The sequence below is a fragment of the Lepidochelys kempii genome, chromosome 1, assembly GCF_965140285.1.
Source record: "Lepidochelys kempii isolate rLepKem1 chromosome 1, rLepKem1.hap1, whole genome shotgun sequence".
In the NCBI taxonomy this organism is placed as follows: Eukaryota; Metazoa; Chordata; order Testudines; family Cheloniidae; genus Lepidochelys; species Lepidochelys kempii.
The window spans coordinates 348348649-348375087 of NC_136380.1; the positions used below are offsets into that span (position 1 = coordinate 348348649).

Genomic DNA, 26439 nt, shown 5'->3' on the forward strand with positions numbered 1-26439 from the left:
AAGCAGGCCTGTCTTAAACAAAGGGATGGGTTTACACCTAAATCTGCATATAAGCTGTAAACACAGCCCTCAGACAACGAGAGGGGGAAGAAAAAGAAAGTCTGCATTTCAACATACATAGGTAGCAAACAACAGCAGAACTCCTTTTCCCCCACCAGACACCATGTCTCCTTGCTCTCAGCCGGAAAGAACTTTAGGGAACACTCTCAGGAAAATGCATTTCAAAGGGTGACTGAACTATAAAAGTGAGGGGCAAAAACACCCAAAGTTCTGTCTCCTTGTCTCTCTTTTCACCTAAGACGACAAAAGAAACAGCCGTTGGATCTTGGAAGCAGATCTGGACCTGAAACTTTGTCAGCAATGCTACTGAAAACCTGTGGTAAGAATTTCACCTTGAACCAAGTCTAGTTTGTTAAATTTAGTACTAGGATGCGTTTTATCTTTATCTGTCTTGTAGCCTTTTCTGACTTTCATGCCCTAATACTTGTACTTACTTAAAACCTCTCTCTTTGTAGTTAAATAAACTTGTTTTATTCTTTAAACTAATCCAGTGTTGTGAACTGTGTGGGTAACTTTAGGGTCCAAGGTATTGTATCTTGATCCCCATAGGGGGACAATGGATCTAATATATCTTGACTGTCCAAGAGAGGGCTTGACAGTGCTACACATGTTTTTGGAGAAAGATCTAAGGCTGGGAGGATCACCCTGCAAGTGTTAATCAAGGCTGCTGGAAGCCAGAGTGTGGCTGCTGTAATCAGAATTGCTGGACCAGGGCTGTGGCTATACATGGACACTCAGGATGCTGTTTGTGAGCAACTCATGTTGGGACCCACAGCAGCAAAGCACTGTGAGGCATGCCAGGTTGCAGGGTAGGCGGTGACAACCCCTCACTGGTCTGGACTGCACCCCAGAATGTCATAAACACATGCTAATTTTACATCTTTAAAGCCTAGGCCTAGTCCATGCATAGATTTTGTACCATATACCTATTGCAATTAGGGATGTGATTTAACAATAAAATACCGGTACAATCCCTAGTTTGGACATAGTTACATTGCTATGAAGTTGCTTTATACTGGTATAGTTTATTCACCTTACCGTATGGGAAAAAGCATCTTTATACCAGTATAACTGTATCCAAATTAGGGGGAATTGTACCACTTTAACTATACCAGTAGAGGTAAAGTGGTACAACTTGTGTGCAGAAAAGACGAACACTAGACAAGAGCGACTAATGAGTAATTGTTCCAGGCATAAGAATGGAAGATGAATACTAAGATAACAAGACAAAGTAGGAGCACCTGGAAGAATGATGTAGCTATGGCAATACACCTAGTAGGAAAAGATTTTCACAAAAGCACTGGGGCGGGGAGGGGCAACCACTGTTATTTTCCATCACTCACTCCCTACCCCCCAAAAATATAAGACAATGCTCTCAAAAATGTTTTCCTTAAAACTAGGTAAATCCCATAGACTGTCTATGGAGGATGGAAAAGAATGCACATAGGCTTCTAAAGCAGTGAACACACGTAGTAAGCCAGGATCTCACTCAACTGACACCATCTGCAAAAATAAGCAGGACACCAGATATAATGGACAACCTAATGTCTGTCAAGTTCACAGCTTTGTACCCTGGAATTTGCTGGTAACAAGTCATCAAAAAAGGCAGAAACTTTCATTGCAAACCAAATGTGACTAGGGCCAGAAGCTGAAGAATTTCAAGCAACGAGAGTATTGGACGTAGACATTGGCTTTTTTCTTTAAGTACTGATACAGTGATTTTTTTGTAAACTGGATTACGCTTCTACTGTGATAGCATATGATTTAATGTTGGACTACGCAAGTTTTAACCTACGCATAGATGATACCAGATTTTAAGCTACTGAAGTGATTTGTTAAAAAGATGAGGCATGGTTATAAATAATGTACAGCTGACCAACCATATGGCTGCTAATATTTTTCTCATGCTGCATGGATATATTTCAGCTCTCTGCTTGTGCAGGGATCCAGTTCAAATGTGAGTTTAAGGAGTGGTATTCCACCAGAGTTGAAACTTTCTTTGCTCCTGGAGAACATTTGGCATTAACCCAGTCAGACCATGGTGATGTACAGTTCAAACTCACCTTAAGTCATTACCCAATTGAGGCTTTACTTGGTTTAAGCATACTGAAATACAGATAAGGCTCCCATGAGAAGTCACTAAACATTAGTGTCTCCGTGAAATATGACCATACATTTGGTGTGTTGGAATTACTGGTATACAAACTGCAGCGGCAAATAAGAACACATATTGTATACCTAACCTTTCACACATTATCCCTGTCCCGCAAAATCCTCACTCAAAATAAATGTTTCCTATTATAAGGGCATAGTCTTACAAACATCACAGGAGCAGACTGTAAACTCCTCATGGAAGAGACATGTCTTACAGCTTGTCTACATGGAGACACTCAGGAAAGTTAATCCAAATTAGTTTTTAAAGTTCATCAGTTAAAACTTCTGAATAAACTACACTGCATTAAGGCCACTTCAATTCTGAATGAGTGTGTCCACACCAGGGTTTAATGTGATTAAACTAATCCACTTTAAATTAATAACTTCAGTTTATTCAGATTAATTTTCATGTGTGCTCTCATATAGACAAGCTCTTATTAATTCATATGCAAGCATAGCTATGGTGCTGCAGAAACATTCAGGGCTTGAAAAACGCACTCATCAAGCAAAAAGTGGGCTGAATAGGGCCTGAAACCTGAGGGCTCTTTCACTGAAAGGGAGGAAGGAGGATGTGAGGAGCAGAGTATCTGGAGCTACACTTCCTTTAAGAGGAAGGGTTGGTGCACAGAAGACCTCCTGTATGCCCAAGAAGACAGCAGTAGCAGAAGTAGTAGAGGAGCTGGCAAAGACAGAGGAGACAAAAATTAATTTATGGGGAGCAGAACTGATTTATGCTCCATTCCCATAAAAAAATGTTGCAATGTAAATTAAATGTGCATAATTTGTGGCTTTGCAAATGTTTTGACCCAGGTTAGTAGGCACTGGGGAAGTTTTGCAAGCCCTAGAAATCATAATAGAGTTTGATTACTTTAATGAGATGATTATGCAACACAGTGGGAGGGAATAAGATTCCCTTTTGGATTTGACTGTATTTTACTCATTCACTTAAGCTGCAAGGTAGAATGGAGGGATAGTTCAGTGGTTTGAGCATTGGCCTGCTAAATCCAGGGTTGTGAGTTCAATCCTTGAGGGGGCCATTTAGGAATCTGGGGCAAAAATTGGTGATTGGTCCTGCTTTGAGCAGCGGGTTGGACTAAATTACCTCCTGAGGTCCCTTCCAACCCTGATCTCAGCAATTCTGAATGTAAATTAGTACATATATATTTCTAAATTAGTTAATGGAACTGACGTCCATTGCATTATGCAACCACAATAAAAAAACTGTACAATTAAATGAAAGTTAAACATCCAAGTCTCTCGCATCAATTCTTAACTTGGGAGTAAATCAGTTTCTTACTATTTATATACTAGTCACACGCAGCAAGTGAAGTAAATAAATGACCTCTCTCTCTGATATACAATCATCACTAGAAGCAAAAGGTAGATCAATAATCTAAGAAACCATTTTAATGGGAAAGCAGAGCCTCAGAGCCTAGCAGAGCAGAATACACTTCAATGGAGTCTCTGGTCCTTACCGAGGATACACCTGGTTTTACACTTCAGTACACAGATACATACTCCACTGCCCACTGAAGGCAGATTTACTCCTAAGAAAGGGACGAAGTATGAAAATTGGAAAGAAAATAAATAGGAAAAGTTGGACTTTTCAATCCTACACAGCAGATGTCCTCATGGAACACACCTCCATGTTTTCAGACCTTACTGGTACAGGGGAAAAATTTATTTTAGGGCTGTCAAGCAATTAAAAAAATTGTGATTAATCACGCAATTAAAAAAATTAACTGTGATTAATCGCACTGTTAAACAATAGAATACCATTTATTTAAATATTTTTTGATATTTTCTACATTTTCAAATTTATAGATTTTCAATTACAACAGAATACAAAGTGTGCAGTGCTTACTTTATATTTATTTTTGTTTACAAATATTTGCACTGTAAAAAAAATAGTATATTTCAATTCACCTAATACAAGTATTGTAGGCGCAATCTCTTTAGCATGAAAGTTGAACTTACAAGTGTAGAATTATGTATAAAAAATAACTGCATTCAAAAATAAAATGTAAAACTTTAGAACCTTCAAGTCCACTCAGTCCTACTTCAGCCAATCACTCAGACAAACAAGTTTGGTTACAATTTCCAGGAGATAATGCTGCCCACGTCTTCTTTACGATGTCACCTGAAAGTGAGAACAGGTGTTTGCACGACACTGTTGTAGCCGGCATTGCAAGATATTTATGTGCCAGACGTCCTAAAGATTCATGTCTCTTCATACTTCAACCACTATTCCAGAACACGAGTCCATGCTGATGATGGGTTCTGCTCGATAACGATCCAAAGTAGAGCGGACCAACGCATGTGCATTTTCATCATCTGAGTCAGATGTCACCAGCAGAAGGTTGATTTTCGTTTTTTGGTGGTTCGGGTTCTGTAGTTTCCACATCGGAGTGTTGCTCTTTTAAGACTTCTGAAAGCATTCTCTACACCTCATCCCTCTCAGATTTTGGAAGGCACTTCAGATTCTTAAACCTTGGGTCGAGTGCTGTATCTATCCTTAGAAATCTCACATTGGTACCTTCTTTGTGTTTTGTCAAATCTGTAGTGAAAGTGTTCTTAAAATGAACATGTGCTGAGTCATCATCCGAGACTGCTATAACATGAAATATAGGGCAGAATGCGGCTAAAACAGAACAGGAGACATACAATTCTCCCCCAAGGAGTTCAGTCACAAATTTAATTAACACATTTATTTTTTTTAACGAGCATCATCAGCATGGAAGCATGTCCTCTGGAACGGTGGCCGAAGCAAGAAGGGGCATATGAATGTTTAGCATATCTGGCATGTAAATACCTTGCAATGCCAGCTACAAAACTGCCATGCTTGTTCTCACTTTCAGGTGACATTGTAAATAAGCAGCAGTCGGCAGTACCTTAAATGTAAACAAACTTGTTTGTCTTAGCAATTGGCTGAACAACAATTATATTGTTTTGTTTTTGAGTGGTTATGTAACAAAAAAAAAATCTACATTTGTAAATTACACTTTTACAATAAAGAGATTGCACTGTGCTACCTGTATGTAGTGAATTTAAAAATACTATTTCTTTTATTTATCATTTTTACAGTGCAAATATTTGTAATAAAAAATAATATAAAGTGAGCACTGTACACTTTGTAGTCTGTGTTGTAACAGAAATCAATATATATGAAAATGTAGAAAGACATCCAAAAAGATTTAATAAATTTCAATTGGTATTCTATTGTTTAACAATGCAATTAATCGCGATTAATTTTTTTAATCACAGTTAATTTTTTTGAGTTAATCGCATGAGTTATCTGCAATTAATCGACAGCCCTATTTTATCTGTATTACAGGAGTGACCAGAGACCAAATCTGAATTGGATCCCCGCTCTTCCCACTCCCATTGACCTTGATGCTGTAACAAAAATATAGTCCCTGTTCCAAGCTCATATAAAGTCTGTAAAACAAGAGATATTTCTTAAAGTTTGACGAAAGGCTGCTCCATGGCAGAAAAACTGGTCAGGTTTACAGAAAACTAGATCCTTTACAGAAAACTTCGGGGTATTATGTAGCCATTTATATTTTACTATTAAGTGTTCTTGGCCCAGTACATGAACAGATTACTCCTGGGAGCATTCTGCGCCAAAAAATTAAAATTTTTAGAAATTCTGTGCCAAAAAAAATGTTTTGTGCAAAATTCTGCAAATTTTGTCAAAATAACACTACATAAATTACCAAAATAACAAACTGGCATAATTATTTCAAAATACCTGTCAGCAAGTATGTCTGTAACAATACAGACAGATACAAAAAGTCCCCCAGGAGCAGAGTGTTAAAGAAACCCCTTTGATAACCCAGTTCCTGGTTCTCTGCCTCCTTCCCCCTGCCCCAGAGCCAAGCCAGGGGGCCAGACACCCACACCCCTCAAAACCCCCCTCCAGCCAATACACCCGAATCCCCTTCCTCCCCCAGAGCCCAGCTGCAGGGCCCCCCAGCCAAGATACCCACCGACACACCCTCCCCCGCAAAGCCAAGGAATCCAGAGGGAGAAACAGCCTGATGCTCGCCCCCAGACTTGGACAGTTTCCTGCACGCCACCCTCTCCTTCCCTCAGGGCTAGCTGGGAACTGCAGCCACCAGAACCCTCTAGCTCCCTCCCACTCCCCCTGGCAGTGTCTTCTATGTGCGGGCTGGGCTCTGCCTGGTCCAGCAGCCCCTAGTGGCACCTATCAGAGTAGCAGCCGTGTTAATCTGTATTCGCAAAAAGAAAAGGAGGACTTGTGGCACCTTAGAGACTAACAAATGTATTTGAGCATAAGCTTTCGTGAGCTACAGCTCACTTCCTCAGATGCATTCAGTGCGGAAAATACAGTGAGGAGATTTATATACATAGAGAACATGAAACAATGGGTGTTACCATACACACTGTAACGAGAGTGATCACTTAAGGTGAGCTATTACCAGCAGGAGAGCACGGGGGCGGGGGGACCAACACTGTGATAATCAAGGTGGGCCATTTCCAGCAGTTGACAAGAACATCTGAGGAACAGTTGGGGGTAGAGGGGGGGAATAAATATGGGGAAATAGTTTTACTTTGTGTAATGACCCATCCCCTCCCAGTCTCTATTCAAGCCTAAAGCTTCACGAAAGCTTATGCTCAAATAAAATTTGTTAGTCTCTAAGGTGCCACAAGTACTCCTTTTCTTTTTGTGAAGTCTTAATGGAAGAGACGGGAAAAGTCATTTGGAAACTGAAACGGATAAGGACTTAAATACGTAACATTCATGAAAACTAATCCAATTTCACAACAGTTCTTAAATCGGAATTTCTGTCAAAATCTTTAGTTATTTTCTCTTAACTGAATGCTACTACAGTACTTAAAACTTGTAAGCTGTCCTTTACTGAATGCTATAAGATGTTGCCATGATATGCATGGGTTTGTTTTAATGCATAGAAGATGAAGAGCAACTCGCTGTTAAGAATACAGTATTAGCTACATATGATTACACACCTCAAAGAAAATGGCAGACACACAAAGTAAAATAAGCATTTGAACTCTTTAGTGGGTTTTGGAACTTTAAATGCACTTAAACTGATATTGTAGAAGTAATAAGTGGTTGTGTCCAAGGGCATGAGTAATGTTTAATTTTAAAATATAAGCACATGTTCCCCATTTATGTGTTAACTTTAAAAACACAGAAATAGTCCAAAAGAATTATTAGAGGGTGAAACATATTCCAGTGAAGCGCAGAAGGGTCTATGTACCACTTAAGTTCTTAATACAGAGGGCCTTAAGCAGTTCACAGGGCTTTGAGCAGGCCCTCCACAGTGGGATGAATTTCACCTAAAATTTGCAGAGAAGCATATAATACAGCAACACAGCTCTGGAAACAACATGAGCTCATGGTATGGAGAGTAAATTAACCTGGTAGGGCTGAAAGCCTCTCACTGCTTACATTGCTATGCAATTTACTGTAACCACTTCTAATTTTAACCAAATATGTGTAACTGCTATTTATTGAACAGCTAATGAAGTTCACCACAGGAAAGCTGAGTAAGCTGCAACAAATATTTGACTCAAATAACTATGGACAAAATAACTATGGGAGTTACAGCAACATAGCTACACCACCGCAGCCGTGATAGTGTAAGCCCATTGTACAGACACACACTACAGCGGTGGTTCTCAAACTTTTGTACTGTTGACCTCTTTCACGTAACAAGCCTCTGAGTGCAACCCCCCTTATATATTAAAAACATTTTAAAATATATTTAACACCATTATAAATGTTGGAGGCAAAGTGGGGTTTGGGATGGAGGCTGACAGCTTGCGACCCCCCATGTAATAACCTCGCGACCCCCTGAGGGGTCCCAACCCCCAGTTTGAGAACCCCTGCACTACAGCAATGGAAGGGCAAAACCTGCATCCACATTGGAAGCACTTTATTGGTACACAAGGACAGCTATGCTGGCAAAGTGCTCCTTGTGTAGATCTGGCCTGAGGCCACTTTACACCTGAATGAGAGCATCCCATAGTGGTTTAATAATGTGCTTTCACTTTCACATCTTTAACTAATTCATCTTAACTTTCCTGAGTGACACTGTGTGGATGCTTCCTTTGTGAGATGTGCCTTTGGATGTTCACTTGAAGACTGGTTTTGATTTTGCAGAGTAGCAATATTTTAAACACTCATGCAATACTCCAAGCAAAGTCAGGTATACAGAGTACATGCATACATAAGTTATCTACAGTCAAATTCTTACAAAACATCTGTAGCAAATGAGCAGTGTTTAACAGGAACCCTGCCTCGTTCTCTGTATATCCTGTAAGAGTGCAACAGGCCATACATATTTCATAAAATGTAAACATTATTCCAATCTATGAAGCTACACAGCCTGATGCACATGTTAACATACAATAAGTGAAGCAGGGATCTCCTTGTCTTGACTTATTCATGATGGATGTATAGAGAGACAAGAGTCCATAGGAGCTCTTGCCTTATGCACTGCACTTATTGTATATATGGCATAAACTGTGGTTTACAGCATTACATGTAGCTACACTTGTGGAAAAAAGTATGGTTACATGGGAAATAGTATATGATCATATAATTAGAGACTACACCACAATGCACACCCACAGTGTTGAGGTTTGATGGCAAATATACTTTGGTGTTTCCTGACTTGAGAGCATCACTGTAGACCCTTTTCTTTCTCTTTTATTTTTGGTTGGTTTTTATTCCCAACCCTATCCTGGGTTAAATGTAAAATTCTAGTGCATTCAGGAGATGAATTACATCTAGACTTCAAAGGGATTATTTCCCGGCATCAGGCCTTTAAAAATGAATGTAAAGGTTTTAAAAAATGAGCCACTATAATGCTGGAGCAATATGTTGATGAATTAGAGTTATAGCTGATGTAAAGGTGAACACAATCAGTCATGAGGTCAGATAATAAATGTTTGGTATAAGCAAACCACTAAAAACACACATGATTGCAGTCACCATAATACCTAAAATATTCTCACTAAAGGAAAACCTGGCAGGAGAAGTGATCAGACAATTCTGGTTGGAACAGCAGGAAGACTGCTGTATTAAAATAAAAAAAAGAACGGTAAGCGCTGCCCCGAGTAAATCAGAGTCAATCGTCAAGAATTGATGATGGAGGCCATAATGGGTGAAACAAAGAGCAAAGGAGATTACAAGATTAATGTATCCAAAGGTGCATCTCCCTACATACTGAAAGTGAAATTACTAGTAGTTATAATAAAAAAATCAGGGACCCTGCATGAATGAAGGAAGGAAGTATTTTGAGTCTAATACGCTTGTCTTGTAACTAAAGACTTAAATTCCCCCTTTGAATACATTATACAAGAAAATTCTGGTTGAATGATTTAGGCTGTATTTTGTCCCACAAACCATACAGTGGCTCCAAAACAAGATCTTGGCCACAAAATACTCACATGCACCCTCTTTACAAAAAGAGGACGTGAGTTACTGGAACTGCCTTCCTAATTTCCAGAAGTGGGAAAGGACTAGACCTACCTGCAAAGCAATCAGTACCGAGGAGCAAACACATTACTGCACTAGCCAATGCTAGATATTGGGGGGGGGGGAAGGAGGCTGGAAAAGGTAAACACACCTCCTCGTACATAAGGGTTACTGCATTCCCCACTATCAGCCACTCTTTCTGAGTGCACTGGGGATCCTGTCTCTTGCCACACGAGAGCAATACCCACCCGTGCAGTTCATGCAACACATGCTTTTGCCCGCTTCTGAACCCAACCATCCTTTCTCCATTCCTTGGAAGTGGAAGAGTCAGAGCCCAGACCTGTCCCCATAATTCACTCCAAAGAACAGCAGAACTTGCTCAAGATAGGGGGAAAAAGAAAGCTCCTTCAGGTGTCCCCTCACATTTACAGCAGTGGTTAAGATCCAGGAGCATAAGTCCTCCACTCGCCCCCTAATGCCAGCTCACTTCTTGAATGAAGGAGTAAGTCCCTCCAGACTCACTCCTTCCCCTTTCCCATTAGCTATTAGCACCCTTCTCCCATGGGGGCAGAGAGGAGAAACACCTTCCAGCCCTCTTCCCTAGATTGCCAGGGGTGTCAGTCACATCCCATTGGAATGGGGAACAACCCCCTTTATTTTCCCCATCCCAGAACTGGGGGTCACAGGCAGGGATCCTGCTCCCCAGAGGGGTGGCAGATTGACCCCTCTCCCCACCCCTGGATAGAAGGGGGGGTCACAGGCAGGGATCCTGCTCCCCAGAGGGGTGGCAGATCAGCACCTCTCCCCACCCCTGGATAGAAGGGGAGGGCTGTCACAGGCAGGGATCCTGCTCCCCAGAGGGGTGGCAGATCAGCCCCTCTCCCCACCCTTGGAAAGAAGAGGTGGGGTCACAGGCAGAGATCCTGCTCCCCAGAGGGGTGGCAGATCGGCCCCTCTCCCCACCCCTGGATAGAAGGGGAGGGGGGTCACAGGCAGGGATTCTGCTCCCCAGAGGTGTGGCAGATCGGCCCCTCTCCCCACCCCTGGATAGAAGGGGAGGGCTGTCACAGGCAGGGATCCTGCTCCCCAGAGGGGTGGCAGATCAGCCCCTCTCCCCACCCTTGGAAAGAAGAGGTGGGGTCACAGGCAGAGATCCTGCTCCCCAGAGGGGTGGCAGATTGGCCCCTCTCCCCACCCCTGGATAGAAGGGGGGTCACAGGCAGGGATCCTGCTCCCCAGAGGGGTGGCAGATCGGCCCCTCTCCCCACCCCTGGATAGAAAGGGGGGTGGGTCACAGGCAGGGATCCTGCTCCCCAGAGGGGTGGCAGATCAGCCCCTCTCCCCACCCTTGGATAGAAGGGGTGGGGGTCACAGGCAGGGATCCTGCTCCCCAGAGGGGTGGCAGATCGGCCCCTCTCCCCACCCCTGGATAGAAGGGGTGGGGGTCACAGGCAGGGATCCTGCTCCCCAGAGGGGTGGCAGATCGGCCCCTCTCCCCACCCCTGGATAGAAGGGGTGGGGGTCACAGGCAGGGATCCTGCTCCCCAGAGGGGTGGCAGATCGGCCCCTCTCCCCACCCCTGGATAGAAGGGGTGGGGGTCACAGGCAGGGATCCTGCTCCCCAGAGGGGTGGCAGATCAGCCCCTCTCCCCACCCTTGGATAGAAGGGGTGGGGGTCACAGGCAGAGATCCTGCTCCCCAGAGGGGTGGCAGATTGGCCCCTCTCCCCACCCCTGGATAGAAGGGGGGTCACAGGCAGGGATCCTGCTCCCCAGAGGGGTGGCAGATCGGCCCCTCTCCCCACCCCTGGATAGAAAGGGGGGTGGGTCACAGGCAGGGATCCTGCTCCCCAGAGGGGTGGCAGATCAGCCCCTCTCCCCACCCTTGGATAGAAGGGGTGGGGGTCACAGGCAGGGATCCTGCTCCCCAGAGGGGTGGCAGATCGGCCCCTCTCCCCACCCCTGGATAGAAGGGGTGGGGGTCACAGGCAGGGATCCTGCTCCCCAGAGGGGTGGCAGATCGGCCCCTCTCCCCACCCCTGGATAGAAGGGGTGGGGGTCACAGGCAGGGATCCTGCTCCCCAGAGGGGTGGCAGATCGGCCCCTCTCCCCACCCCTGGATAGAAGGGGTGGGGGTCACAGGCAGGGATCCTGCTCCCCAGAGGGGTGGCAGATCAGCCCCTCTCCCCACCCTTGGATAGAAGGGGTGGGGGTTACAGGCAGGGATCCTGCTCCCCAGAGGGGTGGCAGATCGGCCCCTCTCCCCACCCCTGGATAGAAGGGGTGGGGGTCACAGGCAGGGATCCTGCTCCCCAGCGGGGTGGGCGAGCAGCCCCCCCCTTCCCTCGCCTCCCGGCAGCAGCGCCCAGGTCACCCCACGGAGGAAGGGGGGGGCGCGAAGGATCCCGCCCGCGCCTTTCCCTCAGCCCACCCCTCCCACAGCCGAGCGCGGGGAGACCACCCCGGGGCAGGGGGGTCCAGCCCCCCCCCCCCGCCGCCGCCGCCGCCGCCGCCGCCGCCTCCCCAGCCCGGGCCTAGCGCGGCCTGCGCCTCCCCGAGGTGGGAGTTGGGCCGGGACCCGGCCGGGCCGGGAGAGGCCGAGCCGGCGGCGCGGGCTCCGGAGCGGGGTGCCTGGGCAGCCGGCGGGGGCCCCGCGTTGCTGCGGCTGCGCCGGGGCTGGAGGAGCTGGGAGATTGCGCGGTAGGACACTCACCTCAGAGCGGCTGCGCTGCAGCGGGCCTGCGCCGTGGAGCCACTGCCAGGCGGCGGCCGGGGAGGGAGCCGAGCGGGGACACGGCGCGGCTCGCCCTGAGCCGCCGCAATGGCGAGCGAGCGAGAGGCGGGCACCAGCAGCAGCAGCAGGAGGAGGCCGAGGACGCGTGACGTCACGGGCCGGCGCCGCCGCCATGATGAGGAGGGCACGGCCCAGCATGGCATTAGGAGGGATGTGGTGGGGGGGGGGAGGTGCCGGCCGGCGCCATGTTTGGGAGGTCGGGGGCCTACAGTGAAAGGGGAGAATTAAGGGGGCGCTGGGCGCCATGTTTGGGAGGTCGGGGGCCTGTCGCGATGAGAAAAGGGGGGGAAGGAGCGCCATCTTAGGCAGGTCAAGCCCCCAGCTTGATAAGCGGGGGAAAGGGGAGCTGGACCCTATGGGCTTCATCTGAAGCCCTCGGAAATCAGTAGAAAGAGACCTGTGGATTTCCAAGGGCTTGGGCTCAGGCTTCACAGTGGGAAGGGCAGAGCAGGGGCCCTGCTGTGAGGGGTATGGACCATTGGGTGCTGGGGTGGAGGAGAGGCATGGACCACTGGGTGCTGTGATAGAGGGTATGGACCATTGGGTGCTGGGGTGGAGGAGAGGCATGGACCACTGGGTGCTGTGATAGAGGGTATGGACCATTGGGTGCTGGGGTGGAGGAGAGGCATGGACCACTGGGTGCTGTGATAGAGGGTATGGACCATTGGGTGCTGGGGTGGAGGAGAGGCATGGACCACTGGGTGCTGTGATAGAGGGTATGGACCATTGGGTGCTGGGGTGGAGGAGAGGCATGGACCACTGGGTGCTGTGATAGAGGGTATGGACCATTGGGTGCTGGGGTGGAGGAGAGGCATGGACCACTGGGTGCTGTGATAGAGGGTATGGACCATTGGGTGCTGGGGTGGAGGAGAGGCATGGACCACTGGGTGCTGTGATAGAGGGTATGGACCATTGGGTGCTGGGGTGGAGGAGAGGCATGGACCACTGGGTGCTGTGATAGAGGGTATGGACCATTGGGTGCTGGGGTGGAGGAGGGGTATAGGCCACTGGGTGCTGTGGCGGGACAGACAGGGCCTAGTAGTGAAGAGTATGGGCCATTGGGTGCTATGGTGGGAAGGAGAGGGCCACAGAATTTTGAAATGAGAAAACTACCATCAGGCACATGCAAGCACATTAGGAAAGCCGAAGCCCTACAGAGAGGATGCGGGCCACTGGATGCCATGTTGGGAAGGGCTGTGCCATGCTAGCAAGGAACTATGATTGCTGTGTTAGCAAGGGCTGACTCAAGTTCTCAGTCCTTATCTCCAAGGCACTCCATGCCCCGTGTCCAGGATATCAAAAATACTGCCTAAAGTTCTGGGGAAGGCTGTGATAGACATGTGCACTCCTTGGGCACACTGTAACTTTCAACAATAAGGGTAAAGCTCACCAGTGCAGGAAACAGAACTTTCTGAGGGTCCAGTCTGAGACTGTGGAATAAACTCCTCAAATAACTAAGGAGCATCACAAACCTCACCACCTTCCTCTCCACGTCCAAGGGGCATTTCTTTGATCTTGCTTTCTCTAACATAAATACATAGTAGCGTGTATATTTAATTTAAACAAAAATCTAGAACCTTACTAAAACAATTCACTCCAGTGTACATGCTTCTTCCCCTCGAGGAAAAAATGGTTACTTACCTATATTGTAGCATAGGAACTTAAGAATGGCCATACTGCAGTGGTTCTCAAACTAGGGCCGCCGCTTGTTCAGGGAAAGCCCTTGGCGGGCTGGGCCACTTTGTTTACCTGCCGCGTCCGCAGGTTCGGCCGATCGCGACTCCCACTGGCCACGGTTCGCTGTCCCCAGCCAATGGGGGCTGCAGGAAGGGCAGCCAGCACATCCCTCGGCCCGCGCCATTTCCTGCAGCCCCCATTGGCCTGGAGCGGCGAACCGCAGCCAGTGGGAGCCGCGATTGGCCGAACCTGCGGACGCGGCAGGTAAACAAACCAGCCTGGCCTGCCAGGGGCTTTCCCTGAACAAGCGGTGGCCCTAGTTTGAGAACCACTGCCATACTGGGTCAGACCAATGACCCATCTAAGCCAGTATCATGTCTTCCAACAGTGGCCAGTGCTAGATGCTTCAAAGGGAATGAACAGAACAGGACAAGCATCAAATGATTCTCCCCTATTGTCCAGTCCCAGCATCTGGAAGTCAGAGGCTCAGGGACACCCAGAGCATGGGTTTGCATCCCTGATCGATTTGGCTAATAGCCACTGGTGGACCTATCTTCCATGCATTTATCTAATTCTTTTTTTAATCCATTTATAGTTTTGGCCTTCACAACATTCCCTGGCAATGAGTTCCACAGGTTGACTGTGCATTGTGTGAAGAAGTACTTCTTTTTGTTTATTTTAAATCTGCTGCCTATTAATTTCATCAGGTGACCCCTGGTTCCTGTGTTATGAGACGAGGTAAATAACACTTCCTTATTCACGTTCTCCACACCATTCATGATTATATAGACCTCTAGCATATTCCCCATGTCACCTCTTTTCCAAGCTCAACGATCCCAGTCTTTTTAATCTTGGCTCATACAGAAGCTGTTCCATACTCTAATCATTTTGGTTGCCCTTCTCTGTGCTTTTTCCATTTCTAATACAGCTTTTTTGAAATGGGGTGACCAGAAATGCATGCAATATTCAAGGTGGAAGTATACCATGGATTTATATAGTGGCATTATGATATTTTTCTGTTTTATTATCTAACCCTTTCCTATGGTTACTAACATTCTGTTAGCTTTTTTGACCACGACTGCACATTGAGCAGGTGTTTTCAGAGAACTATCCACAATGACTCCAAGACCTCTTTCTTGAGTGGTAACAGCTAATTTAGACCCCCCCCTCATTTTGTATGTAGAGTTAGGATTATGTTTTCCAATATGCACTACTTTGCATTTATCAACATTGAATTTCAGCTCCCATTTTGTTGCCCAGTCACCTAGTTTTGCAAGATCCCTCTGTAACTCTTCGCAGTCTGCTTTGGACTTAACCACCTTGAGTAATTTTGTATCATCTGAAAATTTTGCCACCTCACTGTTTACCCCTTTTTCTAGATCATTTATGAATATGTTGAACAACACTGGTCCCAGTACAGAGCCCAGGGGGACACTGCTATTTATCTTTATCCATTCTGAAAACTACCATTTATTCCTATCCTTTGATTCCTGTATTTTAACCAGTTACTGATCCGTGAGAGGACCTTCCTTCTTATCCCATGAATTTGCTTAAGAGCCTTTGGTGAGAGACCTTGTCAAAGGCTTTCTGAAAGTCTAAAAGTACATTATATCAACAGGATCACCCTTGTCCTTGTGCTTGTGGACCCCCTCAATGAATTCTAATAGATTGGTGAGGCATGCTTTCTCTTTACAAAAGCCGCATTGACTCTTCCCCAACCATATTGTGTTCATCTATGCATCTGATAATTCTTTATTGTAGTTTCAACCAGTTTGTCCACTACTGAAGTTAGGCTTACAGGCCTATAATTGCCAAGATCACCTCTGGAACCTTTTTTAAAAATTGGTGTCACATTAGCTATCCTCCAGTCATCTGGTACAGAAGCTAATTTAAATGATTGATAGGTTACATATCACAGTTTATAGTTCTGCAATTTCATATTTGAGTTCCTTCAAAACTCTTGGGTGAATACCATCTGATCCTGGTGGTTTATTACTGTTTAATTTATCAGTTTGTTCCAAAACCTCCTCTAATGACACCTCAATCTGGGACACGTCCTCAGATTTGTCACCTAAAAAGAATGGCTCCGGTGTGGGAATCTCCCTCACGTTCTCTGCTGTGAAGACCAATGCAACGAATCCCCAACTTGCTTGGCTTGGGTTAGCCCCAAAGGACATAAAAGTTTGCTTATTATAGAAGCTTCTATTACCTTTTGAACTTAAAATTGCACCTCATTTGTGTATGTATGTTTCTGGCTTTAATCTCTTTATTTCTTCTCTTAGTTAATAAAGCTTTAGTTAGTGTATTACAGGATTGACCACAGGCGTTGTCTCTCATTTGAGATCTGAGTAAAATTGACCTGAGTAAATGAGTGGTCCTTTAGGACTGGCAATAAACTGAATATTGCTGTGATCTTTGGTGTAAAGTGACCATCTATCATATAGTCCAGCTTGCCTGGGTGGCAAGATAGACTAAAATGCCCAGAGGACTGTCTCTGACTCCATCATAAGAGTGTTAAAGTGCTTTAGGAGTTCACACTTTTTACTGGGTTGATGAGCTCCCCCTACTTCCACATGCCACTGTGTGCAGATATAAAAGGCAGGGCTTCCCTTAGTCCCTCTCAGTTCCTTCTTGCTGGAACTCCAATGTAGAGGGGCAGGAGAGTGGGTTGTGGCATTGACTTGTGCAACATATCTCAAAGAACAACAGTTACTGAACAAGTTAGTAACCGTTTTTTTCTTCTTTGAGTGATTGCACATGTGCATTCTACTCTTGGTGACTCACAAGCCATAAAATAGGAGACGGGATTAGAGTCTATTTCAATAAAGATTGGAGAACAACCCATCCAACTCTGGCATCATCCCTGGAGTCCTGAGCCACAGCATAGTGGGCAGCAAATGTGTGGACCAAGAACCAGTTACCACTCTACAAATGTGTCCAATTGGAAATGTGCCAGAAAGGCTGCCAAGACCGACTGTGACCTTGTCAAATGAGCAGTGACTCTGCTAGACGGAGTGACGTTGGCCAAGTCACAGAACATGCATATACAGGAGGTGATCCAGTAAGAAATTCTGTGGGTGGAGACTGACTGTCCTCTTATTCTGTCCACCACTGCTATGAACAGCTGGGATGATTTATGGAAGTGCTTGGTTTTGTCTATGTAGAATTCTAGAAGGACCCTCAAATGGCAAGTCCTGCATAGTATTCTGGACTTCATAGAGGAGACCAGAAGACTGTAACCAGGATGATAGGATGTTAGTGATCAATGGCTCCATGTCTAGTTGGCAGCCGGTATCAAGTGGAGTGCCCCAAGGGTCGGTCCTGGGGCCGGTTTTATTCAATATCTTCATAAATGATCTGGAGGATGGTGTGGATTGCACTCTCAGCAAATTTGCAGATGATACTAAACTGGGAGGAGTGGTAGATACGCTGGAGGGGAGGGATAGGATACAGAAGGACCTAGACCAATTGGAAGATTGGGCCAAAAGGAATCTGATGAGGTTCAATAAGGATAAGTGCAGGGTGCTGCACTTAGGACGGAAGAACCCAATGCACAGCTACAGACTAGGGACCGAATGGCTAGGCAGCAGTTCTGCAGAAAAGGACCTAGGGGTGACAGTGGACGAGAAGCTGGATATGAGTCAGCAGTGTGCCCTTGTTGCCAAGAAGGCCAATGGCATTTTGGGATGTATAAGTAGGGGCATAGCGAGCAGATCGAGGGACGTGATCGTTCCCCTCTATTCGACATTGGTGAGGCCTCATCTGGAGTACTGTGTCCAGTTTTGGGCCCCACACTTCAAGAAGGATGTGGATAAATTGGAGAGAGTCCAGCGAAGGGCAACAAAAATGATTAGGGGACTGGAACACATGAGTTATGAGGAGAGGCTGAGGGAGCTGGGATTGTTTAGCCTGCAGAAGAGAAGAATGAGGGGGGATTTGATAGCTGCTTTCAACTACCTGAAAGGGGGTTCCAAAGAGGATGGCTCTAGACTGTTCTCAATGGTAGCAGATGACAGAACGAGGAGTAATGGTCTCAAGTTGCAGTGGGGGAGGTTTAGATTGGATATTAGGAAAAACTTTTTCACTAAGAGGGTGGTGAAACACTGGAATGCGTTACCTAGGGAGGTGGTAGAATCTCCTTCCTTAGAGGTTTTTAAGGTCAGGCTTGACAAAGCCCTGGCTGGGATGATTTAACTGGGAATTGGTCCTGCTTTGAGCAGGGGGTTGGACTAGATGACCTTCTGGGGTCCCTTCCAACCCTGATATTCTATGATTCTATGATTCTATGATTCTATGGAAGCCATGGTTCAAGCTGCCGAGTCTGCTGCATCCTGCCCCATCTGTAGTGAAGTTCTCGCAACCAGGCTGCTCTCATTGACCAGGGAAGTGAGCTACTGCCTAATGTTCTGTATATTTCTTCACACAACGCACAGTCAACCTGTGGAACTCTTTGCCAGAGGATGTTGTGAAGGCCAAGACTATAACAGGGTCAAAAAAGAACTAGATAAATTCATGGAGGATAGGTCCATCAATGGCTATTAGCCAGGATGGTGTCCCTAGCCTCTGTTTGCCAGAATCTGGGACAGGGAATGGATCACTTGATGATTACCTGTTCCATCCATTCCCTCTGGGGCACCTGGTATTGGCCACTGTCAGAAGACGGGATACTGGGCTAGATGGACCTTTGGTCTGACCCAGTATGGCCGCTCTTATGTTCTGTGGGGAAGTAGATCTCTGAATTTCTCTGCGGAGCCCCATACATTAAAATTGTACAGCCCCAGCAAAGCCTGTTGGTTAGCAATACGCAGATGTCAACACCCTGTTGAATAAATCTTCCTGCCAAATAAATTTAGCTTCTTAGTGTCTTTATATTTGGGGGTGGCAGCCTGGTGCTCTTGTTGCTCTCTCTCATTAGCCGCTGTCATGACTAACGAGCCCGGTGGTGGATGAGTATAAAGGTACTCAAAACCTTGGGAGGGTACATAGTATTTTCTTTCTGCCCTTTTTGAGGTGGGAGGCAATGAAGATGCTATAAAGCCCTTATAGGCCCTAGTATTACCTCATTAATTGGCAGAGCTATCCTGGAGGCACCCACAGATGGCAAGGTGTCAAGGTGAGGACTCCCTGACTTTCTTGATCTGTATGCCCCAGTCTGCGGCCACTTTCTTTAGCAACTCCTGATAAACTTTTAAATCATCAGGAGAGGGTGAAGTTGCCCTGGACAAAACAACTTCATCGGGAGGGGACGAAGAGGAAGCCAAGACTGGAAAGGGCAGAATTTCTTCTACAGGTATTGCTCTGGTTCTTGGTGCTCGGTACTGGACTCTGGAGACAGAACTGCCCACTGCATATACTCTGCCCTTCTAGAGGACGGCGCCAAGTAGGCACAGTGAGGGAAAGATTGGAAGATGGAGGAATCCCCAAGGATTCCAAAATGGCCACTGATATGGAGCTGAACACCACTGGCCTGGTCACATTCCCATGGCGGTTCCAATTGAAGGGTCGTGGTGGTAGGCTGGGAGAGACGATTTATGAGGAGACCAGCGGGTCCCATTTCCAGCTTGTGAGACATAAGATTCCACTTCCAAATCACATAGTCATAAAATAAAATACAAGAGACTCCCTGCCTCAAACAGCTTGTAATCTAAATAGGAATAAAGACATGAGAGGGGCATATAAAACATAAATGGGGGGGAGGGGTCAAAAGTAATAAACATGGGTACACTATCAGCTTTGCAGTAGAAGTGTGGTTTAAGAATGAACTTGAAGGAGGACAGGATAATGATTATGCAAATTTGTTTGGGAATTTTGTTCCACACATAAGGGACAGCATAAAGGTGTTTGTGGGGAAAATCGGTAAGTGAACAGAAAAGGCTGCCATCACCAGTGAAGCAAAGAGCATGGGTCATGATGTGCTGAGACAAGTTCTTATCTATCACTTGTCCTATAAACACTTGTAGATGGAATCTGGACATGAAGTGAGCCTGGACATGAAGGCATAAGCAAATTCCAAATTTGCAATCTGCAGAGGAAAATATCTATGGTAATGATTTTAAACTTATATAACACATTTTGTCTCTAATGGTCCTGGGAGCTAAGTTGGATTAAAAAAACAATTAGGTGCCGTTAGACTGGATAGAATAAAATTTATAAGGGATATAAACCCTCTTGCTTCAGAAAACCAGTCTTCCAATAACTGCCGTGGAGTCAGAAAGAAATTTTCTCCATGGGCATGTCAGTGCCTAAATGCCCAATAGGAAAGCTTTTACAACTTTCTCTGAAGCATCTGGTACTGACCACTAGTCCCATCCAGTATGGTGATTTTTATGTTCCTGTGACCTCAGAGCACTTTATAAATCAATATACAGACTATACACTGGGATCATTTCAGCCACTAACTGAAATGCTGCTACGTCTGGAATGAAACACGGCAACTTTTCAGCAGCACCCAGCAATACTAACTAACCAGTTAGGCCAGAAAATGAAGACTACACTATAGTCAAGTGAAACCACAGGTGCATTTTAAGTATGCAAAATGAACTTAACTGAAGGTATATCTTCACTGCAGAGTTAATCTGAGTGCTGGGCACTTGAGTCTTAGCACCCAGTTAGCCTAGCTCAGGTGTGAGTATTCACACTGCATAGTCCTACTCGAGTTGCTGCATCCACACTCATGTGAGGTACTAAGATTTCTAGGGTCACACCCTGAAGGTCTTACCTCTGCTCAGCTTGCAGTGTATGGTGAGAGAACTTGTCTGTCCTTTCTAGGCTCCTGTGCGGAAGTGGGCTTAGCCTACCAGCTCAGTAAAGCAAATCACTTCTGGCTTGGCCTGCTTTAGATGTCTGTCTGTGGCTTCCATTCCAGCCAGTCACAGGGCATGGATCCAACTCAGGATAATGAGCTGTTCCAAATGTTGGCATTACTGCAACTCTCGTTTCAGAACCAGGAGGTAGAAACAAGGCATGAGAAATGGTGGAGGGTATTTTGACAGCCGCTTGGCACTCTGAGCAGAGGGCAGCGTGGCTTGCTAAGGAGATCACACAGGTTGCATGCAGACAAGGAGCAGTGGAAACTGTGAATGCAAGTTTTAATAGCTGTGAAGTCCCCCTTTGCTGACCAGTGGTTCTGGAGCAGGGCTAGAAGCTCGGCATGCTGGTACTACATCATCATTAAGACCTGAGATGACCAGCAGTGGACCCAGAACTTCTGCACGGAGAAGGCCACATTTCTTTGAGGAACTTGCTCCCCACCTTTCAGTGCCAGGACATGCAGCTGAGACAGGCCATACTAGTCCAGAAGCAGATTTACTATTACTATCTGGAAGTTGGCTACCCCAGACAGCTGCAGGTCTGTTGCTGGTCAATTTGGCATTGGCAAGTGAACCGTCGGTGCTGTGGGGATGGCGGTGCTGTGGGGATGGATGTTTGCAAGACAATTATTGCTGTGGTTCACCCAAGTGTGGTGAAGATTGATAATGGCCCAGAAATAAATTTGAGCAAATGAGCTTCCCGAACTGTCTTGGGGCCACTGGGGACACATATGTCCATTGTGTGCCCCCTCCCCCATCCAAGATGCTTATAAGTTTGTAAATCAAAAAGGATACTACTCACTACTTATGTGAGTTAATCATGGAAGGAGAATCATAGACACCAATATGGGAAGCAGGGATAGGGTGCATGATACCAGTGTATTTCAGAGAGCTGATGTTTTCAAATTTGGACAAGTGGGACTTTATTTCCACCCTCCAATATGACTATCAAGGGCGGCGGTGGGGAGGGGGAGAGGGAAGGTCTGTGTCCATTGTTGTTTTGGGAGACCCAGCCAACTCTCTGCTGCCCTGGCTCATGAAGCCCTGGCCTGATGTGAGAACACCTGGAAGAAGGTTTCATAGTTGTAAGATGGTGGTAGAATGTACATTTGTCCAACAGAACGCAAGGTGGCATTGCCTACAAAACTGGTTGGCTGCCAGTGCATGTAATGCCCTTCAGGTCACTGGGAGATGCTATGCACTATACAATACATGTGAAGAGAAGAGGGCGTACGTTGGCCAAGAATAGATTCATGACTGGGCTGGCTTACAGGCTTGGTATAAACCGTCAGAAAGTGCCCCTCTGATAACTGGATTGGATCCAGGTGAGTGAGGGTAGAAATGGATGCCTTGTATTTCCACATCCTTGGTTTGGAGGGGAAAATGGGAAAAAGGGATAAAGTGAGCACAATGTTAGGGTGGTGTAGCAGTTTATCAATTCTATGTATTAATCTGAGATTATATTACAATCTTTGCATTGAAGTTCCTGGCTCTCTCTGTTGTTGTAAGGGCTATCCACACCTTGGTGTCAGCCTCTGGCCAGCTGGCAGGATAACGTCCCAGATGCTATCTCCTCTGTTCCAGTGGTGTGGAAGCACAGGAGAAGTGTAGAACTGTTGCCAGTTGTGCAGCCTCTGTGCAATGTGGGGTTTAAAATTTGAACCAGTGACTTCCACTGTAGAAAAAGAGAGGAGGGTTGATGGCAAGATAATATTGCTCGGGAGGAACTGGAGAACTAGCAGCACCAAGTTAATTAGCCTACAGCCACAGTGCAAAATGGATGGGTTACCAGCATGAGAATAAGCAGCACTTAGGGTTTAGTCTATAGACCTAGAAAGGCCAGCTAGCATGGGCTGACAGTATACCAAAATTGGGTGAGAAGTTTTTGTGTGGATGAGAGATGAATTTGGACAACGCCTGAATCAGAGCCCAGGTCAGCTGTGCAGTGAAGACATAACCATACCCTAAAGTAGAATTTGATTAGGTCGCTGGTAAGAGATTAGCACCACTGTTCCCGCTAAGCTGTGCACGTGTGCCTGCACACACTGATCCTAAACCCCGCGCACACGGCGAAATGTCGCACGCACAAAAATTTGCACAGAAGCACAACTATTTGCACAGAAGAATTTTTGTGTGTACACGGCCTGTCAAAAATTAGAGGGAACATTGGTTAGCACCTGCCATGGAATTTTAATGATTACAAATGAGCAAGGATTTGGTGGTAGATCTCATCCAATAGAAAACATCATCAGAAGGCTGACTCTGCCCTCCAATCAGTCCATGATGTCAACATCCATCACCCACTTGTTTCAAACAAGCACCTTCGTACTTTCTCCGATACTGCCCCTCATACTTGGGAAAAGCTCCCCATGAACATCTGCAAAAGTAAATCATTGTCTTCCTTCAAAACCCTCCTTACAACTCTCCTTTGCCAGGAGGCCCACAAAAACTTGACAACGGTTGTGCTGCTGTTGTGCTAAAACCACTCCCGATCATGCTGACCTATATTGTCTCATTGTTTCCTTGTACCCCCCCATCAATTTACTTGTATCCATCTGGTGTCTCTTATCTTCTACTTAGATTGTAAGCTCTTTGGGGCAGGGTCTGTCTTTCAGGTCTGTGTTTATACAGCATCTAACACAATGGAGGTCTCGTCCATGAATGGGGCTCCTAGGTGCTACAATAATACAAATAAATAATACCAGAATAGCACCTCTTAACACTGCACTGTGTCATTGGCTCAGGGATGATGAGTCAAGGAAGGGGTATCACTGTCAACCTGCTGAACTACCAAAACCACATACACTAAGGCCTTGTCCACATTAGATTTTTGGGGAGAAATTACCCATCATTGCATTAGTACCATTGCAATTCCTCTGGTGGCAACAATGGCAGGCGCACTGCTATAGACAGGGTACCAGCATTTACTGACATTTTCAGCACCGTGTTTTCTAGACCAGCCCTAGAATGCCAGTGAAACTGCAATGCGGGGAGGTTTCTAAGCAAAAACAAGAGTCTACTGTAGACATAACCAAAAGTATTCCTTAGTCATCTCCCATGCACACACTGACGTTGCTTATCTTAGGAGAACAGGTGGGATGACAACAAAGTGTCTATTACAATGCTGTACTTATATGGGGGTTGATCTTTGGTGTGTTGGAAACAAGCGGGCTGTATAGAGCAGTGCAGTGGAAGGAGCATTCATGGCTGCAGTTATGCTAGAAGTCCATTTCCTACAAAATGTAGGCATTTTGATGGCATTACGGATGGCATTACTTAGCTGGCTACATTTTGAACCACTTTGAGGTTAGAATCTCAGACTCTCAGAATTTTGTGCATTATGGAAAGGAAATTGATAAAATGTTTTTAAAAAACCCACCCATCTTAGAGAGATAGATTGGAAAATCACAGAAGATATTATAGCCAGTATGCCACAAGCAAGTGAACAAGAATTATAACATAAAGAAGTAAACAAGCAATTTTGGACATGTACAGAAGGAAAGTCTTAAACTGCTGCCTGACCTTTTCCTTCTCTCTCTTTAAGAGTGGGAAAATATCCTTGCATCTATTTCTTTGTTTAGGTCTTTTCTACAGTGATTGTTCTGTAATGGACTATAAAGTAGATTTGCATGACTCATAAAGTGCTGGGCTGTTTTTCATTACTCCAGGGAGAATGTTGATAGTACAATAGGATTGTAAGTAGCATGATTCTAGGAATCATCTTTGAATTGGTTCCTGATGCCACCGTGCCTAGATAGATGGATTAGACAGAAACTGTTCCTTTGCTTGGGGATCTGTAAGAAGCCGAATTCATTTAAGGCCATGCATTAACCACAGCTAGATACAGCTCATTGTCAGGAAGTTTCTCCTAATCTTAGTCCAAATATTTCATCTCTTACATTTAATTCTTTAGTCCTAGTTCTTCCTCCTTGAACTGCCCTAGGTAAATATTTGCTTAGTTTATGTGTTGCTTTGCCAAGCTCTACCTATTTAGCCCTTAACTTTTCCTCATAATTCAATTCCTCCAGACTGTGAATTATTTTTAATTTCTCTCCAACCTGTCAATGTCTTTCTGGTGGAGAAATGTCCAACTAATTGCACTATTTCAGGTGTAGCTGTACCAGAACCATATCAAGAGGGTTTTACAGTACTACCTCTCTGTTCTGTGATATGATACCTCTGGGCATGCTGCCCAGAATATTATCTTTTTTTATAGTCAGTCTCTCCTAGGTGGGTGAGAGTGCCATACGGAGGTAGTGCACCCTGAGCATGGAATAGAGATGGTTTGTGAACCCCAGGCTGAGAAAGGCCCATTGGGTTAGGAAGGGTGTGAGTGGAGGGGAGTTCCTTCTGAGGTTATTTTTTTAGAACTGTATTTGGGATTCAGGGATGATGGCCTCTGTTGCCAGCCTTGGAGGGTCTTTCGGTGCCTGTCTGTGTCATCAGCTGCATCCCTTCAAACTGGCCAAGAGGGCTGAACCATACTGTTTTGTTTGGTGATATGAAGGCCCGATGGGGGGAAATCACAGTTGTGAAGGCTTGGAGTTCCTGATCTCTGGTCAGCAGAAGATCAGGCAGGAAAAGACTTTGTATAAGGTGAAAACCTGGAACAAAACACCTAGTTTGGGGCAGGACCCACCTTTTTGTTCTGTGTTCGTATAGCACCTAGCATAATGGGGTTCTGGTCCATAACTGGGACTCTTAAGCATGACAGTAATACAAATAATAAATAATGTCATGGTGGCAGTGGTTTCACCTGTTATTTTGCAGTACCATGGGATCTAATTACCAAAAACAGTCAAGGCTTCAGTTTGGCCTCTTAGGAGCCTGCCCCTCCTGCACGACAGTTACTTGTCAAAACAGAATCTGTTAATAATTACTTTTTTCTGCCAACAGACACAGTATATAGAAACAAAAAGTGATAATGCTGGATGAGTATAGTCAATCTCCTCTGCACCATCTCCTCTGGCAAGATGGTAGTTTCAGCAACATTTATACAGTGACATCTCTATGAGAGCCCATTCATTATTATTTATGTAGTGCCGACCGTGTGCCAAACTTCTTGCAGTATAAAAGCAAGGTCCAAGTCACAAAGAGCTTACAACAAAAATAGGTAATGGACAGATGAAAAACAGGTTGCAATGAAAAGGAGATGAGCAATGCAGTTTGTTACAGTTCATGCTTCATAGGTCTGAGATTTTAATTTATTCATCTTTAAAAAATATTTTGTCGATTTTTAAAAAAATATCAGCGTTGTTAACACTCCCTTGTAGGGTGAACTGATTTATGGAAGACGTGTTTCTGTAATTCTTCTATCCTTCTTTCTTAAAAGACCACTCCAATGTTTCCACAAGTGCACTGAGGGCAATTCTGCTCTGCCTTCATTAAAACTTCATCAGTTTTGATCCATCTTTATTTTTAACCATGCTTCCTTAAGTGGTCACTGAAGACTAGCTTTATTGTGTGACATTATGG

At 45.5% G+C, this 26439-nt stretch overlaps 2 protein-coding genes across 8 annotated transcripts in view; both read right to left on the reverse strand.

The window, feature by feature from the left end:
- NRF1 (nuclear respiratory factor 1) overlaps positions 1–12559 on the reverse strand; it is a 106383-nt gene extending 93824 nt beyond the window's left edge. For 6 of the 7 annotated variants that reach the window (XR_012156870.2, XM_073328932.1, XM_073328931.1 and 3 more), the window contains exon 1: positions 12398–12559. The gene's annotated coding sequence lies outside the window, so the exon portion shown is untranslated. Of the gene's footprint in view, positions 1–9933; positions 10480–12397 lie in introns of those variants that run through there. The other variant, XM_073328929.2, reaches the window with a different exon arrangement.
- Positions 12560–22604: 10045 nt separating this feature from the next.
- STRIP2 (striatin interacting protein 2) overlaps positions 22605–26439 on the reverse strand; it is a 103936-nt gene continuing 100101 nt past the window's right edge. The window contains exon 22 of the mRNA XM_078851196.1: positions 22605–22639. The gene's annotated coding sequence lies outside the window, so the exon portion shown is untranslated. The remainder of the gene's footprint in view (positions 22640–26439) is intronic.